Source organism: Ursus americanus, chromosome 11, assembly GCF_024610735.1.
Source record: "Ursus americanus isolate L20-20 chromosome 11, mUrsAme1.1.p, whole genome shotgun sequence".
Classification (NCBI taxonomy): Eukaryota; Metazoa; Chordata; class Mammalia; order Carnivora; family Ursidae; genus Ursus; species Ursus americanus.
The window spans coordinates 54,953,168-54,962,819 of record NC_142137.1 but is presented as its reverse complement, the minus strand read 5'-3'; the positions used below and the strand labels follow the sequence as shown (position 1 = coordinate 54,962,819).

Here is a 9,652-nt window from a genome sequence, read left to right as displayed (position 1 = left end):
CCTCCGTGCCCGCGTGGTCTGCTGCTCAACGAGCAGTAGCTTTCAGTGAAAAGACTGTAAAGCATCATCTTATAGAATGTGAAGTGCAATCTAGTCCATGCGGGTCTCTCCTGAAGTGATCATGTTCTCAAATATTTCATAGATTTCACTCCTCGGTTATTTCACAAGTATTGTTTGAGCAGAGTCTCTTCTCCCTCTTAATTTCCAAATAAATCTATTTCTTATTTATTCCAAATCCTGGATCAGTGGTTCCCCACCTGGTATCCTAGGATTCTTATGTGTCCTCAAGGGCAATAAGACAGGCCTTTTATCCATTTTCAGTATTTCCTACAGAAATTGTACTTTTATGATAAGGTTGTACTTACTAAAAAAATTTATTTGCCTTTAAGTGAAATAATATGTGACCCAAGTGACATTTATGCAGATCAGAAGATCTCATTAGCATTCTTTAACTGGAATAAATGGAAATGTAAATAACTTATTACATGACAGAAGAAATTTGATTGGAAGATGGAAACCTTCAAAATGCGGGGTTCAAGGGGCAGACAATGTCTAATGAGAAAACATAGAACCCCACTGCTGCATGGTCACCACTATGTCGACTGTCCCTTTGTTACCCGTCAATCTATCATAGTCACTAAGGATAGGAGTGGGGGAAGCCCTGGCCCGCTGCCTGGGGGCCCACACTCTGCTGGAGAATCCTGAGAGGGCTGGACAAATCAAAAGCTTAGCTCCTGGCTGGGATTGTCAACACTGTTGCTGAACAAACTCAGATACGCTCAACACAAGAGAAGCCACTAACTCAAGAGATGAGGGCTTGGAAATGAGAAAGGGAGAAATTTAGTTCGAGTGCTGGCAGCCATGGCAGGCACAAGCCTTAACATCTAACCTCTCCACCGACAAGAGGGACACCTAGAGTCTTATAAGAAGAGGTTGGAGAGTACATGCAAGAGAGCAGGCAGAGTGCTCAGTGATCACAGGTGGGGCTTGGAATGTGTTCAGTCCATGATCACGGGCAGGGAAGGGAATGTGTGGAGTATGATCTTTTAGGTATTCCATTGCTATCAGGGCTTTTCTGGTCTGGTGGCTGGAAAATGTCTTCTTCAATGCCTCAAGAAAGTGCGATGAGAAATAAGCACAGTGGGTTTCAGTTAGAGCCAGAATTAAGTAGTCTTGTCTATTTCTGGTTTTAACTGTTGTGGTCTAGAGTTGTGCAAGAGGACTTGCTGACACCTTTGAGAGTTCAAAGCTGTTGGCAAGGAAAAAATTTTATTTAGCCTTTGAAGCTTCTTCTGGCTGGTTAAGAATTTAACTGACAGGAGACACATTAATTGGAGAAAATCTAATTTAATTTTATATGTATACAAGAACCCTACATACATGAGAGATTCAAAAACAGAAAGGTAAAATGAGGTATATGCCACCCTAAGCTAAGGAATGGGATAAGGGGCTGGGGATTCAAAGTCCTGGGCCTCTACAGTTCCCTCCTCTGAAACTTCCCTGAAGTTTCACATGTTAAAATTTGAGCTGGGAGGTTGCTTCATCTCATTGAACCAGTCTGTTAGTCCTGACAATAGGTTAGTTTAATCAAACTCACTTCAGGTGTATTCTCAAAGTTAAGCCTATGATTCAAATAATCAGATATTAAATAAGAGGCATTTCTATGGAAACAAAAGAAAAACAATGGCTAATGAAAGGGTCAGTGTTAAGCCAGTTCCTGAGTTCGGAGGGTAGCCAGTTGAGGAGACAAATTTTAAGTGTCAGATTCAAGCTTCTTCAGATAGAGGGCAGGTGGTGGCAATCTGACAGATCCTCCTGGTTTATAGTTCAAATATCTCTGATGTTCTTTGAGTGGCCTGCTGAGCAATACGAGTGAAGATGGTCTATTCGTGAGCTACTGTGGCAATTTCTCTGAAGTTTACATCAAGTCGTTTATATTTAGTTTGTAGAGCAGTTTTAGTTCTCAAATGATTCCAAGTCAGAGGTGGGAGAAAAATCAAAATGTTAGTTTGGAGAATTGTAGCCAGGCATTGGAGGAGACTAAAAGAAATCAGGATCTAGTCCAGTTTATAATAAATAGTATTAAAATCTAATATCTACAAGCATGTGTTATTGAAACATTTTCTTTAAAATCACTCTCATTTTTACCAAAAATAGCCAAATTAACACTAATTTGTTTGCAAAATAAGTTTAGTTAAAAAAAAAAAAGACTCGGCCTGATTACTTACATAAGAGCAGCAAGAATAATGGTTGACCATATATACTCTTTAAAACCTGCTCTGCTGGAACTTTTCATTAGCTCTCTAGATTGAACTGTTAACAGTCTCTTGAAACCCAAAGCCAAGCCAAACACTTGCTATCAGACTTTGTCTGCAATACCTATGAATTTGGGTGAATTCCTTTCTTCTCAAGTTCCCCCTAATATCATGAAATTCTTGCACCTGTCAGGAAGTGATCTTCTTTACTCACCTGGTAAGACTGTTGGGAACTCTGTGAGCAATGTATCAGGCTGATATTTCCAAGAGGCTTAATTGGCTTCATAAAGTCAATGTTAGTTACCTAAAGCTGTCTGATCACATCTGAGTCTATGCATGTCTCTCTCAAATATGACATTTCAGTCAATGCCTTAGTAATATAACCAATGTTTCTAATTGTGCCCTGTCATAAGGAGAACAGATTCTTATCACACTTATTTAAATAAATATATTGTCACAAAAATGTAAGAATATTCACTGAGAGTTTCTGAATTTTGGAGGTTTCAGGTAGGGAGAAAAAATAAATGTTTCAATTTGTCCACAAAGGTATATTTTATCAAATTGCTGCAGGTCAGTTAGCTTAAGAGGAAAAGTTTTCTTAAATCTGGAAAACAAAACACTTTTAAAAATGTCAGCAATATTTCAAATAAGAAGTCATAAAAAGTATAATTATCTTTCTCAGTGTATTCAGTCCCCTTCATGTTATTAATACTTGTTCTGATTGAATCCAGTGTTTCTACTAGTTCTGGAAATTTTTACTTAGTTCAGTTTTATGATCTAAGACCTAAGGTCACCAGAACCTTGTATTCAGTTTTGTTTTGTTTTCATGAATTTCATTGAAGATGAAGCACATTTGCAGGAAACTTTTATAAAGGCATCTGAATAAAAGTGTAACTGTCTAAATGATAAAAGACTTAAAAATGGCCATGGCTAATGATCTGATTAGAGTTCATTACAATGCGGTTGACATGGAAATTTGGTTATTTTTGTGGCATATGACACTTCAGGATAATGACATATCAGGACATCAGATTTCTAGGTGTTTCATATAATTTTTACAAACTTATTTTAATAACATATCTTTATAAATATTATGTAAGAGAGTTAATATCACTTATTTGACAATGTTTCCCATGTAATTTAACATACCAACTAAGTCTCATTAGTTTAATTTCTCATAAAAACAGTTTTTCTGGCATATTCCAGTGGCTCGCTGGAAAGTTTCAGCTAGATTGTGGTCAACAGACTTCATTCTAGAATTTAATTTTGGGAAGTATGTAAAAAAAAAAAATCAAAAGGTTTGAACATTTGATTAAATAGGATTACAGATCATTATGAAACAATAATTATCTACTTAACCAAAGTGACAAATATTTCAAAGGTAAATGCAGTAGGTCACATAGTTGTGAACAAAATTCAGTTTCTTTAATATTAAGACTCAGTTTTCTGAGCTGATAAACATAGGAAATTATTTTGGCAAACACAGAATCATTGTTTTTAGGTAGACAAATTAAAAGGTGAAGAAAAACTTTTATTTACAATTTTTTATGAAGAGCAGGTCAATGGTTCTAGAGAAATCTGTACTTTTAACAAGGAGAAAAAGAACTTTACACCAGTGTACTTTTGATATTAAAACTCATTTACTCATTCAAATTATCCTAATCTTAGCAAGTACTGAGCACACATAAAATTTTTTTCCAAGGATTTTTTCTCCATAAAACTTCCACAACTTTTTTTTTTTTTTTTACACATTTAGATTTTGTCCTAAAATTTCCCTCTTTAAATAACTAGTCTTACTTTAGGACAAAGCTATTTTTTCCCCTCAACAAATATATATTTTTATTCGTTATACTTTTTCTTACCAAAAACATGTATCTTACTTTTCTCACATACAGAGTTGTTTCCTTTATTATTTCTAGTAGTCTTAATTATATTTATTAGAATTTTTACTGCTTAGCAACCTTAATTGCTAGTGAAAACTAATTGTGAACCCTGTTACACCAGAGTTCTTTAGATTAGCAAGTTTATTAATATATTTCATAATTTTTAGGAATGTGTTGTTTTTATAGTACAATCTTTCTTTTTCCCTTTCTTTTTTAAAGTAGGCTCCACTCCCAGCCCACTGAGGGGCTCGAACTCACCACCTTGAGATCAAGACCTGAGCTGAGATTAAGGGTCAGATGCTCAACTGACTGAGACACCCAGGCATTCCAGTAGTACAATCTTTCAATAAAGCATAAAACATGTTTACTAACAGACCCAAATTGGTCTTCAGTTTCTTTATAAGACAGAAGTAGGTAAACATATATTCATTATTTTATCTTATTTACATCTATTTTAATTAACTTGTTCTTAACAATTATGCTTAGACCACCCACAAAACTTCATGAGGCATTAGACAAAGTCAACCATTATTCTGGGGGTTTTTTTGGACAAATTTTCTAACAGAGATACCATGAACTTTTAGAAAACACAAGCAGAATAAAAGTTTTATATTCAAAGCTGATAACGCTAAAGACATGTCTATTTTAATTAAACCAACAACCTTAAAAGCTTTAAGACAGAATATTTTCCCAGATCATGTGAACTTGAAAAACATTTGGGTTAGTTTCTATCTTTCTGAGCTTTAGAATGCCCAATCCTTATAGTGTGTGCCTTCGAACCACCTAAATAAAGCTCTTTTACAGAGTAATTTTAGCAATACCATCCAGAGGTAGCGAAGATATCTCACATTTATAACATCCTTGGACACACACATACAACATACACAGACAAGATGCAAACAAAATCTTAATTTTTTCTACTAATATTTGTGGAGAGGACATTACAGGCCCAGTTTAAAAATACCTTTCTCTGTTTTTTTTTTCTTCAGTCTCAGGAGATTGTGGGCTGTGTTTACATTCCAAGATATGATAAGATTTATAATTTCAAGGGACAGAGAAAGACTGTAAAAACTTTTTTCTAGAGTTTCAGGGTAGTCTCTATTTAAAACTTACTCTTTTTTTTCTAAAGTAGAGAACAATTTTGTTCCAATAACCTGATCTACAATAGCCACAAACATTTTGAGAGGAATAGTCAAGTAAAGATAGGTGGGCTTTAACTTGTTTCTAGAGTTTTGCTCCTGGTTTTGTAGAGATTTGTAAAATAAAGACCGTTGTTCCTAATTCTCCAAAGACCTGGATTACAGCTCAAATATCAAGGGATTGGCTCATCTTTTTAACTAAATTTGCTTCTTTATATCAGGGAGAATTTTAACTAAAATGGGAACCAAATGATTTATCCCTTTGTAAAATCTGCTTAAAGCATTTTTAACAAAAGCCTTTTTTTCTAGGTACATAATTTAACCTTGAGTCCATTAGCCCCTAATACTGGCCCTTTGCAGACCATTTTTAGAAAGGCCTAGGAGAAATTTTGGTCATCTATTTCCTAAGTAAAGGGAAGGTTGTAAATATAGTCATATAATCTTTCTAATTACTCTCTAAATTTGGTAGGATCTTTTGAAAATAGAGGTAAATGGCTATATAACTTAAAAGATCTGCTGCTGTCCAGGGGACATAAATTTTTTTGCAGTGGTGGTGGGGTGGGGGTGTCTAGGATAAACCTGCAAGGAACACTGTATAGGAATGGTTAGCGCAGGCAGAACCTGATGACATAGTCCAAAGGTAGGGGCAAAGCAAGCCTTATTGCCAGCCTTGGATGCTTTGGTTAAATTTATTTTCTGGCTTTCAGCACTTACATGAGCAACCTATATATTTAGAACCTAGAGATTAGGCCAGAGGAATCTCTGTAAATCTTTTAGGAAAGGGAAGTTAAAACAGGCAGGTGAGGCTGGATTTTTTTTTAAAGATTTTTATTTATTTATTTGTTTGTTTGTTTGTTTATTTATTTGAGAGAGAGAGAGCATAGTGGGTGGAGGGGCAGAGGGAGAAGCAGACTCCCCACGGAGCATGGAGCCTGATGTGGGGCTTGATTCCAGGACCCTGAGAATATGACGTGAGCTGAAGTCAGACGCTTAACTGACTGAGCCACCCACGTGCCCCAGGCTGGATTTTAAGAAGAGAAATTAACATTGGATGTGGACATTTATTTTTGAGTCTTAAGTCTAATTTCTATGCTTTTACCTTGTCAAGGGAGTCCCTAAGGCTAGCTGTTATACTAATAAGACAATTGAGAGCTCTCTATAAAAAATATATATGTAAGGGCACCTGGATGGCTCACTTGGTTAGGTGTCTGACTCTTGATTTTGGCTCAGGTTGTGATCTCAGGGCCGTGAGATTGAGCCTGTGTTGGTCTCCATATTTGGCATGGAGCCTGCTCAAGATTCTCTGTCTCCCACTACCAGACCCGCCTCCCCCACCCCCTGCCCCCTGCCCAGCTCACAGGCTCCAAAAAAAAAAAAAAAATTGTATATTTAAATACAGCCAATTTAAATGATCCATCATCCAGCCATTGGCAAATAGGATCTATTAATAGTGACTCAAAGCAATAAACCTTCTAATGGCTTAACCAAAGACACAAGAAGTGTCCAGAAGGGCATAGATGATGTAGCCCTCGTGATCCAAAGTTTACTCCCAAAATTAGTCTAAGAAAGCAAAGGTTTTTGTTGCATAGGCAGTAAAGATGGTGTAGTGAAAATGGTGTCTCTGGTCTCCCATGAAAATGTGAGATGACCCACGAATCTGTGACACCATACAAATGCTTCTGGAATGAGACTTTTCAGCACTACCAAGCAACACAAGTTGAGACAACAAAGATTCCTAGGGGCTAAAACCTCTCATGACAAAAATCCCTGAGAACTGGCACAGCCGGACAGAGCCAGAGATACTTGGGTCCACAGTCTGTTGGACTGGCCACCAAAGTGCACCCGGGAAGTACATCTCCACCCAGATGGTGGAGACCAAAGAAAATTCTTGTCACAAAGCCAAGCTCTCAGGACACAGAACAAGAGTAACAGAAAAATCCAACAGCTTTAAGCCTTGGGTCTCTCGGAACCACACTAATACCCAGGAGTGCTACGCCATGTGGTTGGGGAATGTGTGTTGCTTTACAGTGTACCTCATTGTGTGGAAGTTTTCTTGAAGTTGGCGGGTGACCTAGTGTCAGCCTAACCCATTCTGTGACCAACTTATCCTACCACGGGAGTCTTCTTGAGATGGCGAGCACTCCAACAGCTTTTATTTGTTCAGCCCGTACCCATGAATTTTGCAGCTTTAACTTCCAAGATGTCCCTTAGCAACAGATGACAAGCAACATAAAAGACACAGACAAAGGAAGACAAAGACCTTCTCTGGGGGGAAGCAGACCAGTAACCACAGTACTCTAACACATTTAACCAAAGAGTCGCCAGGCCCAAGGAACTAGTTCCACAAATATTTTCTCCTGCTGATCTCAATTTACAAAGAGAAAAAGGCCTCTCATGGCTCTTGCTTCATTGGACTCGCAGCTAGAGATTCTGGGAGGCTGACGTGGCAAGAAATCTTACCTTCTGCTGGCTGTATGTCAGACGTCCCAGACCTCTCAGCTGCAACAGTCCTGGGGCGAGCCACGTCCTGTGGGTTAGTGTCCTGCTGACTAGGCCAACTGTCAGGAAGCAGGAATTCCTGTCCCCTCAAGGTCCGTCTAGCTGGACTAAGAATCAAATTGACACAAGACAGATTAACAGGAGGAAACGGGATTTAATAGTGTACAGATGGAGAATCCACACAGACATGGAAATTCCAAAGACAGTCGGGCAAAACGAGGTGTATGTGTCATTCTGAACTAGGGGGGAGGGAGCAGGGGTCTGGAACTTTAGAGGAAAGGAATGCCATCCACAGGGTAATAAGAGCAGATGTGTGGTAATTCAATGTTTGCCCTGCCATACAGATGGGTCACTCAGATAAAATTTATCTCAGCTAATAATGCTTATTCTGGGAAAGATTTCCAGTTACATAGTTTAGGGAGGGGCAAAAGTTTCTCTTGAGCCCATAGGGTCTCTATTACCTTCAGCCCAGAATAATCTTCATGCCAAAGTGGCCCATCTTGGGGAAGTCTGCCCTCTGCCCCTAGAATAATAAAAATTATCACCCTACTTTATCACTATTGCGATTGGTCATGCATGCTCAGCAGTTCCTGCCATCTCTCTCTTCCAGGAGACCCTCACCCTGGGAAGACTGGGGCCCTTATGGCGGAGCTGTGATCCTGGGGAACCATTCACACTGCCTCAAAAGGGGAACTGCCCTTTTTCCTGGGATGCTGCTCCCATGTCTGCAGAGATCCGACAGTTGGTGTCATTTCCTTCTTCGTTCTTTCATGAAGCTCAATAATTAGAACCCCAGTTCACTGAGGGACTTCAACAAATATGCTTGAAGTACTGCTCCATGCCAGGCTCTGCTTTAAATTCAGGATCTACAGAAATGGCTGCCATCCCTGTCCTCAGGAAGCTCACAGCCTAATGGGAAATAAGAGCCGTGGCCTCCTAACGACAAAATAAATGATCAATGGAATCCTTTATTAGTGGTTGGAATAGATGTTAATTGGAACAGTTAGTGGGTAGTAAAACATTTGGGAGGGAAGGTGGTGACAGAAAGCTGGGAGGAGGTGACATGTGAACTGGCCCATTAATGGTGGAGAGAGGTTTTGCAGGAGCAGAAGGGATTCTGGTTTTACTCTAAAAGCCTTTAGGGAAGGGGAGAGGGGAGCTTCTGATGATGTCCCTTGACGAATCCTTCCAAGTTTCTGACTGCTTTCCCCAGGACTGCAGATTTCTTAAACATTCATGCCACTGGTCTCACCTTAGAGCACCATGTCTTCTATTGCAGTGATTCTCAGTTCCGGGACCAGGACCAGCAACATCACCGGATCTAGGACTCGGTTAGAAATGCAAATTCTGGGCCCCCGACCTCAACTGGAAACTGTAGGGATTTCACATGACACAGACTCGGGGTTGACCGCCACGGGTCTAACCCACGCAGAAGCTTGGTGGGCGAATGGTGGTGGAGGTGGCTACTGAGGTCGAGAATGATCTGGGTTGTTTGCGTGCATTGGACCTGCAAGGGGCTGGATGACCCGCTCGAGGTCCCTGCCTTGGCCTCCGGGTGCAGGGTTCCACCCGGACAGGTCGGTCACGTAGCGCTCCCTTAGTTTCTAAGGGTCGTGCTGCTCCAGCGAATACGAGCTCCCACAGGTTTGTGAACTTGCCTTTCTTCTCCGCGAGGCGGACAGACCGGGCGCTTTAGCTAAGCAGCCTCGGGCCGGCTGGGGGTACCACCCGCCTCACTGGCTTTGCACTGGAGCGCTGCAGCCCTCCTGGGGTCCTGGGGCTGGAGCGGGGGGGGGGGGGGGGACAGCAGAGCAGGAGGTAATAGTCTGGTAATAGTATGGGAAATACTATTACTCCCACGCCTGCGGGGAAGGGT

At 40.1% G+C, this 9,652-nt stretch overlaps 1 long non-coding RNA gene across 1 annotated transcript; it reads right to left on the bottom strand.

Annotated features, from left to right (window-relative positions):
• Positions 1-1,565: 1,565 nt before the first annotated feature.
• Positions 1,566-9,584, bottom strand: LOC148109287 (uncharacterized). The gene is made up of 2 exons (XR_015726132.1): positions 7,738-9,584; positions 1,566-3,508 (listed from the first exon to the last, which is right to left on the bottom strand). It is a non-coding gene; the product is annotated as an uncharacterized LOC148109287 (long non-coding RNA).
• Between the last annotated feature and the right edge of the window lie 68 nt (positions 9,585-9,652).